This window comes from Pleuronectes platessa, chromosome 17 (genome assembly GCF_947347685.1).
Source record: "Pleuronectes platessa chromosome 17, fPlePla1.1, whole genome shotgun sequence".
NCBI lineage: Eukaryota > Metazoa > Chordata > Actinopteri > Pleuronectiformes > Pleuronectidae > Pleuronectes > Pleuronectes platessa.
In genome coordinates, this window is record NC_070642.1 from 1474986 (window position 1) to 1484327 (window position 9342).

General features: G+C 42.1%; 2 long non-coding RNA genes across 2 annotated transcripts; one reads left to right on the top strand and one right to left on the bottom strand.

Moving 5' to 3' along the window:
- The first annotated feature begins 238 nt into the window (after positions 1-238).
- On the top strand, positions 239-6132 carry LOC128460387 (uncharacterized). Its single transcript, XR_008342200.1, has 5 exons — positions 239-327; positions 5284-5333; positions 5419-5513; positions 5635-5753; positions 5845-6132. It is a non-coding gene; the product is annotated as an uncharacterized LOC128460387 (long non-coding RNA).
- Positions 6133-7287: 1155 nt separating this feature from the next.
- On the bottom strand, positions 7288-8738 carry LOC128460528 (uncharacterized). The gene is made up of 4 exons (XR_008342221.1): positions 8538-8738; positions 7983-8057; positions 7680-7811; positions 7288-7593 (listed from the first exon to the last, which is right to left on the bottom strand). It is a non-coding gene; the product is annotated as an uncharacterized LOC128460528 (long non-coding RNA).
- Positions 8739-9342: the final 604 nt, after the last annotated feature.

Here is a 9342-nt window from a genome sequence, read left to right on the forward strand (position 1 = left end):
GCGCCAAAAACTGCGCCGAGCAAAAATATATATATATATATATATATTTTTTTTTTTTTTTTTTGCTAGGCAGAGTTTTTTGCGCCCCCTTCTATATGTTGTATGGCCAAAAATATTGTATTTAATTACTTTGACAGTAATTTAAGTAGTTTCATTAGAGAAATCAGTGAATGACAGCCGCACTCAGGTGGAACGTTTGGCACGGGAGCAGTTGCACCCCGTACTGCTCTTTGGGGCTAGCGTCCGCCCACCTGTCAGGTGCAGTCTGGATGAGGAAGTGAATGCTCCATTTCTTTATTGCTGCTGCATTCATCCTGTATTCTACGGGTCAGTAGTGAGTGAGAGTCACCTACGTTAGCTCCTAAAGCTTCGCTTGATCACCACGAGTGTCATTGAGACATGTTGATGTGTTTTTGATTGTCTACTTAGAGTTAGACTGGTAAAACTTAGAAACTCCGCTGGGCAGTGAGGGGAGACACTCGCGCACTAGGTGGGCGGGGCTACATTCGCCTGTATAGGTGTTTATTTTACCTGCACGTCGTCTTGCAGGCGGGTCGCGATAGTATATTGTTTACTTTACAGGGTGTAGTTCATCTCCGACACACACAGACTCTGTAATTCATGTATTGTTATTGTGCCTTATAAAGACCAGTTATAAGCTAATGTTCAATAGGTCTATATTGTAAATGTTTATATTTCTTTATGAGTGATAATGTATATTAAGATGTTTGGAGGAAAGAGACACCATAATAATTGAATGTGTGTTTTATGCACTTTAAAATGCAGTTACACTCAGAGAAATGCTTGTACTAGAAATTGTGTTTAATTTGAATAAGATGCAGTCTGGATGAGGAACTGGAGGCTCTGTTTCGTTATTGCTGCTGCATTCATGCTGTATTCTACAGATATACTTTGTTGCTGTGGTATCAATTTTGGGACCCATAACATATATCTCCAACCAATACTTTGACATTAAAAAAATTAATCTAACATTAGGGTAAAATGAGGCAAAAATCGAGGTAAGAACCTCCTTGGTGTTGTCAGAGCATGCTAGCACATTGAGGCTTATGGTTAGAGTGTGTGTGTCCAAGCAACTTCGACGAAGAAAGAAATCATTTTATAATAAGTTTTCATGGGGGGGAGGGCGCCAGGAGTGAAGCTTGTCTAGAGCGCCAAATGTGCTAGGGTCGGCCCTGCAGGGCAGTAACAGTTAGGGGTTCTATAAATTCACAGGGCTGGAAGAACGCTGTGGCTCTTTCTCATGTTCTCTTATCCAACTTAGGCTGATATGCTAGACAGTAACAGCGGGGTACAAGCTCTGTTACATAGGGCCGGTGGAACGCTTTGTCTTAATTCAAAAGCATTTAACAGTTACACGCAATTTCGCAGTTTGACCAGTTAACATTGAATATGTGATATTCAAATGTTAAAAGAAATTCTTAAAATTTCAACAAAGAACGTTCAACTAGAATTAGTAGCAACAATAGCAATCTTTTAGGGTAACACCATGGGGACTTAAAATGGTAGTTCTAAATAATTAATTATTAATAAACATTTAATTTATGAGTAAATTAAATTTCACCACAATGCACTTGTTTGTAAATACGGTTGAATGTCTACTCCGGTGGCAGACGAGTGGAATTGAATTAAAACCTTAGCTTGACTGAAAATTCCAAATTCACTTATTTCTGGCTTTTGCCAAAAATGAAAAACACATTAATATTGCATAGTCATGAATTTCTGCCAACTGTACTCCCCCTCACACGGTGCACCATTTATGTTGTGCAATAGTGCTTGAAAAGTGTTACCTTGGAAAAGTGTGCCTTTAGGCACTCAATAAATATAAAACATTAATATTTAAAATATTAATATTAAATCATAACTTTAATTAGTTAAAGTTCTCGCGGGGCACCACCCTTCATAGAAGGGAAAAGATAGAAAAGATAGCCTATATGCAAAATTCACTTATGCAACATTAATGAAATAACAATTGTGAAAGAAGAACATTTATTATGAACATAATAAAGTATAAAAACACAAATTACTAAACAATCAAACTAACTAATGACTAACTAACTAAATATGAGTGTGTGTGTGTGTGTGTGCGAATGTAAATTAGGGGCCTCCCAAAATGTCTGACCAAATTTCACACCTTTCTAGAATGCGGACGCAGTTCTAGAATGTGGACGCAGTTTTTGACGTTGCTGAAACTCCTGTATCTTCAATTGGATTCTGCTTGATTAAAGAACAGAACTACCAATTGTTAATTAAATTGTATAGCGATGCTCCAACATCTTGTTTTGAAAACATTATTGTCATATTGCATATAACAAAATAAACCAAATGGATCTGTTATTGTGGATTAATGGTAGACAAATACATCCCTTGTTAATCTAAAGCATTCATGAATCAAAGTTCAATTATAAACCATCCCTAATTTATGAAGACGATATCAAACTGTACTACACACTCTAAAAATAGGGAAGCTCTCAAACTTAGAATTAATGTATAGTGAGGGCCCGACAATAGGCTTTTCACCCAGCAGGGCCTACACTGTATCATGTAAAACTATATTATGTGCTGATTCGTGGTTTCTGTTTAGCTTTCTTATACCATTACATTATCTGTTTATGTTTATATTTTTATTGTAGTGTCCGTCAATGATGAACTTAGCGTCTTGATCTGGTCTCACCAACCATTTGTTCACAACCAAGGTAACAGGCTACAATGGAACATTATCAAAAAATAGCACTCCATTGTCTGTATCGACAGACTCCACATTTGCTGTCTCAGCACTTGGATTGTAAACCCAGATTGTTACAACATTTTAAAACAAAACAAAATAAACTGCTTACCTGACAGAGGATTATAACATCGTCGTCCTCCAAGTGGTCCATGTTTATGATGTAGGTTGTAAAATGACATTTTTACATGAAAATACAAGGAACATCTCAAAATTTGAGAGACCAAATTGTGGGATTACTACATTTTGACTTGTGGACCAGCAAGGGTACAACCTCTTTGAGATGAGACTGGGTTGAAATGGCATACTAAAAAACTAATTGGCTAAATGCTGTGAGGCCACTGGATTGTCATGGACTCAGGCTCTTCCACTAGTTATCATGCAAATGAGAATGAGAGTCAGACCAAAAAATTGATTGAGCCCATTGGAGATTCAGTTTTTATGTCCAACAAACACGGGCATTGAACCTGTTAAAAGGAAATTGCACTCAACGAATCAATGTGAGGATAAAATGTTGGGTTATTGTAAACCCTCTTCTGCTTTATCTGCCATCCACAAGCAGTTAAAGCTTGACACAGGATTGTAAATCTACATGTCAGAATGACTGTGTCCACAGCAACAGCAGCTTGCTTTCTCCTACAGTGCTGGTGAAGATTTTCTATTACTTATTGACTGTCCAAGGACTTCATTTCTGTCTTCTTTATCTTCAAAGGAACCGTATGTAAATAATTTTCCTGTTTCTTAAATCCTGAATCAAACTGCGCCTACAGAACTGGTTCTGACAAACAGCATTAGTTCTCCTATTCTGTATAAGATCCTTGCATTTGACTGTTCTCTATCAACACTCTGAGATCCCTGTGACTCTGTGTTTTTTAGATTAGATTAGATTCAACTTTATTGTCATTGCACAGTACAGAGTATTGTGCATATTTAAAGTGAAAAAGTGAAGTGAAATTTGTAAAGAAATAAGATATGTACAGCAAGAAATATATATGGAAAAGTACAGTATTAAGCGGTATTGTATGATATAAGAACTATGAATACACTATGAGCAAGATAAATATATATAAATATGAATACACTATAGGTGGGATAATACAGTGGTAAAAAAATAACAGTCTAGTGCAAATGTTCAAATGTTCAGTGGTTGGAGGAGGGTGTGTGGCAGTCGAAGCCAGGGTGGAGGGGGGAAGTATAGTCACTGGAGTAGATGTGTGAGGGGGTGGGGGGGCTGCTGCTATGACTGTGGTGCAGAGTTCAGCAGGGATGAAGCTGTTCCTGAACCTGCTGGTCTGGGAACGGAGGACCCTGTAGCGTCTCACAGAAGGGAGGAGGGCAAACAGTCTGTGGCTGGGTTGTGAGCTGTTCTTGACAATGCTGCGCGCCCTCCGAAGACATCTCTTGCTCTGGACAGCCTTAATGGTGGGGAGTGAGGAACCGGTGATGCGTTGGGCAGTTTTCACCACCCTCTGCAGTGATTTCCGGTCCGCAACAGAGCAGCTGCCAATCCACACTGAGATGCAGTTGGTGAGGATGTTCTCGAAGGTGCAGTGGTAGAAATTCACCAGAATCTGAGGAGACAGATGGGCATTCTTCAGTCTCCTCAGGAAGAAGAGACGCCAGTGTGCTTTCTTGACCAGGGTTGAGGTGTTGAGGGTCCAAGAGAGGTCCTCAGAGATGTGGACACCCAGGAACTCGAAGCTGGTGACACGCTCAACCTCCGTCCTGTTGATATGGATAGGGGTGTGTGTGCCACCTTTCTTCCTGAAGTCCACAATGAGCTCTTTTATCTTCTTGGAGTTGAGAGCCAGGTTGTTGTTGGCGCACCACTCCGCCAGGTGCTGGACCTCTTCTCTGAAGATCGACTCATCGTTGTTGCGGATGAGGCCAATAATCGTCGTATCGTCTGCTATCTTGACAATGGTATTAGAACCATGTACAGGAGTGCCGTCATAGGTGAAGAGGGAGTAGAGGTGAGGACTCAGCACACAGCCCTGTGGCACGCCGGTGTTCAGGATGAGGGTTGAGGAGGTGTGGTTCTCCAACCTAACACACTTGGGTCTGTTGGATAGGAAGTTTAGTATCCAGTTGCAGATGGAAGTGTTGATGCCTAGGTCACTGAGTTTCGTGATCAGTTTGGAGGGGATGATGGCGTCGAAAACTGAACTGAAGTCTATGAACAGCATTCTTACATAGGATTACACTGTTTCCCTGGAGGAGAAGATGAGTGCGTGGGAAAGCAAAGCTGTGGGCCCGGTGTGGAGGAGTTGAGGCGGAGAAGACAGGCGCACAGTCCCTGAACTAAGGTCAGACCCAGCCAATGAGCGAAGCCATTGCTAACTGCTAAGCTAACTCAGATTTGAAAAACGTGTGAACAACTGTGGGATTAGGGGGACAGTTGCTACAATTAGAATAACGCATCGAGTGCTTTAGCGGAGCTAGTCTATGTTTAAATATGTATGAACTACTTAAATCGAACAGTTTGTTCTTGGTAAGTTTTTTCATAAACGCGGCTTTTCTCGTTTTTTTTATTTTTGTAGGAAGTTTCCGTCTCTTCACAGCTCTGATGAAAATGGCCAGCGGAGCGAGGGTATGATTAAAGAAGAGCTGTGCTGTTTAAAATACATCCTCCAGCTTTACTTTATCTGACCTTTTTCATCGTTTTGTTTTCACAGCCAGATTCCTGTACACAATGATGCAGTCCCTGCACATTATGCCGAGACTCGCTGAAAGTCCGCATTTGCAGTGCGGGAAAACGACGCCATTGTACGTAAGTATCTGTTCAGGATTTTTTGGGGAATTTTGCTGTGGATCTTCCAACGATGATGCAGCAAGGCTATTTCCGTTTTTTAATTTTCCGTTTATCTCATGTTACTCATATTGTTTTACAGCGGCCTGTACTATGACCTCCTAATACCCACTATAAGCCAGTATGAAGGAGCTTCCAGTACAACCAACCGGACCTTGCATCAGCATTGAGGAGTTCAGGAGTCGGCAGAGAAGAAAGAGGGTAAGGTTAGATTCATTAAATCATTTTTCAGATACATGTGTAGGTGTATGTTGTCATTGAACTGTGCTAATTGTACTGATTGTGTTTACAGCTGATTGCAGCGGGACAGATGACATGGATCCATCCTTCCATAGCCAGGAGCTCACCGACCTGTGTGCCACACTTCAAATAAGACTAGAAGCTACACTGGATCTCACAGCTACACACCACAGACGTCTACACACCACAGACAGCTACACACCACAGACAGCTACACACCACAGACGTCTACACGCCACAGATGTCTACACAATGGGGCAGATTCGGACAGAGTCCCCCAAAGAACATATGACCCAGAGGCTGCAAAGAGACATTTCAAGCTTCACCTGATTAGCTTTTCACTGGCTAGGCTAATTGTGTTTGTACAATATTTTTGCTGTATGTAAATAAAGCTTTGACTCGACATATACCTCGTTCATGTTTTTTCTTCCCTGTACAATATGTTCACATATAACACCAAGCATCACATGAATTAATGTATAGTCTTAATTAACTGCATTGCTTTTGGTAAAGGCTTACTAATAAATAATGATTTATTATATATATAACTAGTAACAACTATATATACATTTTTATTATTAATATTGTGTGGGAGGGGTTTACCCCACGTGTGTGCTGCAATGACCCAGGGTGACCAATGGCAACACTTCTACCAGCCAACCACGAGTGACTTTCCGGGTTGGTTTCCTCCAATGGGGAATCGAGAGAGGCTCAGCAGCGGCTTCGCCCTGAGTCATATGCTAATTAGATAACACCTTCGCTCCGCTGCACTCCCCCTTTGTTCTCCAGACCCCCTCTCCGAGGTACGTTTACTCCGCTTCCCTTATGTTAATGTCGCGGAAGAACGCGGTGCTGACGTGCTGTAAATAGGCACTGACTTCAGGGGATCAGGTAACTTCCAAAAGATTTCCCATGGCACTAATTCTGCTTTTTGCCTAGTGTGTGCGCCGCAGGAGATGTGCGCCGCAGGATGTGTGCGCACATTTTTTTAATTAATTTGATTCAAAAATTTATTTTTTTTGTAAATAAATGTTTTATTTATGTGCACCGAAGGGTGTGCGATGCAGGATGTGCGCCGCAAGAGATGTGCATCGCAGGAGACGTGCGCCGCAGGAGATGTGCGCCGCAGGCGATGTGCACCGCAGGATGTGTGCGCACAGTTTTTTTATTAATTTGATTTAATTATAATTTTTTTTGTAAATAAATGTTTCATTTATGTGCACCTTAGGGTGTGCGACGCAGGATGTGCGCCGCAAGAGATGTGCACCTCAGGAGATGTGCGCAGCAGGAGATGTGCACGCAGGAGATGTGCGCCGCGCAGGGGTGGACTGGGACAAAAATTCAGCCCTGGCATTGTCTGTCCAGACCAGCCCACTACATTATCAACGGACACCACATAGAAGTCCACAAATCTCGCGGCGTCTTCTCTCATGCATACTACTGTTACCACCTATCTCAAAGATGGCAACAAGAAGGGAGGCCACACACAAACCTCTCAAGCCAAAAGTAAATTTATTTAACTCCAAATCAAGATAGCTCTAACTACGTAGTGGGATGTGTAAAATATGTTACGCGTCAGTGGTGTTAACAGTGTTTGGATGTGTGAAAATAAGGTGTGATGTATGTTGTAAGGTGCAGAAGCAAAGAAAAACAAAGGCTGAGGGCCCCATGCCCCTGGAAGCAGCCTTTAGATCTGCAGCTGAAGCCCAGCCCAAAAGGGCAGGCCCAGGGTGACGCCCCTGCCAGCTCTACCTGTGTCTGGAAAACAACTCCTCAGGCTCTCACATGTCAAGTGGTCAACCTGAGAAGGACATGGATACATTATAATGTCTCTAATCATCACAAATTAAGTATGATTTCATAAAACATAAAAAATGATAAACTCACCAGACTAGAGGAGACTCAACAGACAAAGTTTGGTACAGTGAAGGCAGAGAGTGGAGGCAGACAGAGAGCAAGTCCTCGAACATGGACAGAGGGGGAACAACTCCTCAGGCGCTCACATGTCAAGTGGTCAACCTGAGAAGGACATGGATACATTATAATGTCTGAAAAATAAAGAAAATGTTTTCCTCTGTCCTGCACCTAGAGTTGAGAACTTTTGGATGTGTGTTTCTTTTAAAACCTCTTGAAAATTATTATAATTATGAAGTATGAATTTATACATTAAAAAATACATGATAAACTTACCAAATTCTAACAGTGGTCCCAAATGTCCACATATAAAACAGAGGGAGAACGACTCCTCAAATATATCACAACAACCTGTAATGGAGAATAATTGATCATTTAGTGTACATGATCACATCATTAAGGATCAACACATAAGCACAATAAAACTTGTGTGATAATAACAATAATATTAAATATTTCTCACCTTATCAGTGGAACATTTACACACAAATTATACCTATTAAATAGTTATCACCTCAGTAAACAATAAATGAATTGAAAGATTACAATAAATTCAATGGCAAATATTTCAAATTAAACTAATTATTCCCTATAGGTTTACTTGTATTCTGTTTTCAATACAGCTTGATTCTGCATCTCTATTTACAGCTCAGCTATGGCAACAGTAAACGACGTTAGCAGCTCTTAGCTAGCTTAGCTAAATCATCTGAACAATAATAACCCATAATAAAACAATTCGGCAAATTAAAACAAAATCAAAAACGTTTTCTACTTTGTTTTGGACATGTCTAAAAAATGTAGCCTAGCCAGCCCAAGGCCAACGTTACTTACCATGTCTGCCTCCACTCGCTCATCATTGTCGAGTCCTCCTCGCTCGTCTCCCGGCGCACCTGCTGCTGCTGGGCTGGTGAACCCGGCACCAAACAGGTCCGTCAGTTTGCCACATTTAGCAGCCTCCACCTCCAGACACTTCAGCTTTTTTTCCCGATGCTTCTCAGCGCCACCCGGGCGTTTTTTACTCTTAATATCCATTTTAAGTTTCTGTCTCAGCAGCAGCCCGTCCCGCGACTCCCCCCGCCAATGCCATGAGGTCCCGCCCCACCCTGGTTTGTGTTGTGATTGACAGCACTGTCAGGGCTCTCTTAGCCTGTCAGCCCATGATTGATTGACAATGACAAACAATAGGCCAATCATATGTGTCGATGCTGGCAACACACTGCTAGCCCTCTGTAGCCAATTGGCCGGCCCAATTGGAGGGAATTTATAGAGGAAGAAGAGAAAAAAAACAAAACAAAAAAAACCAGAGCGGACCAGACCGGCCCACATTGGGTCAACGGCCCACCGGGACGATGCCCGGTATGCCAGATGGCCAGTCCACCCCTGGCGCCGCAGGAGATGTGCGCCGCAGGAGATGTACGTAGCAATGTTTTATATATGTGCACCGCAGGGTGTGCAACACAGGATGTTCGCCGCAAGAGATGTGCGCCGCAGGAGATGTGCGCCGCAGGAGATGTGCACCGCAGGGTGTGCAACGCAAGATGTGTGCCGCAGGATGTGCTTCATCTGCTTTAAGATGAAAAGGACAGTTGTGGAGCTTTACTCTGAAGAACTCACGTCAGTCGTTTGCGTCATCACC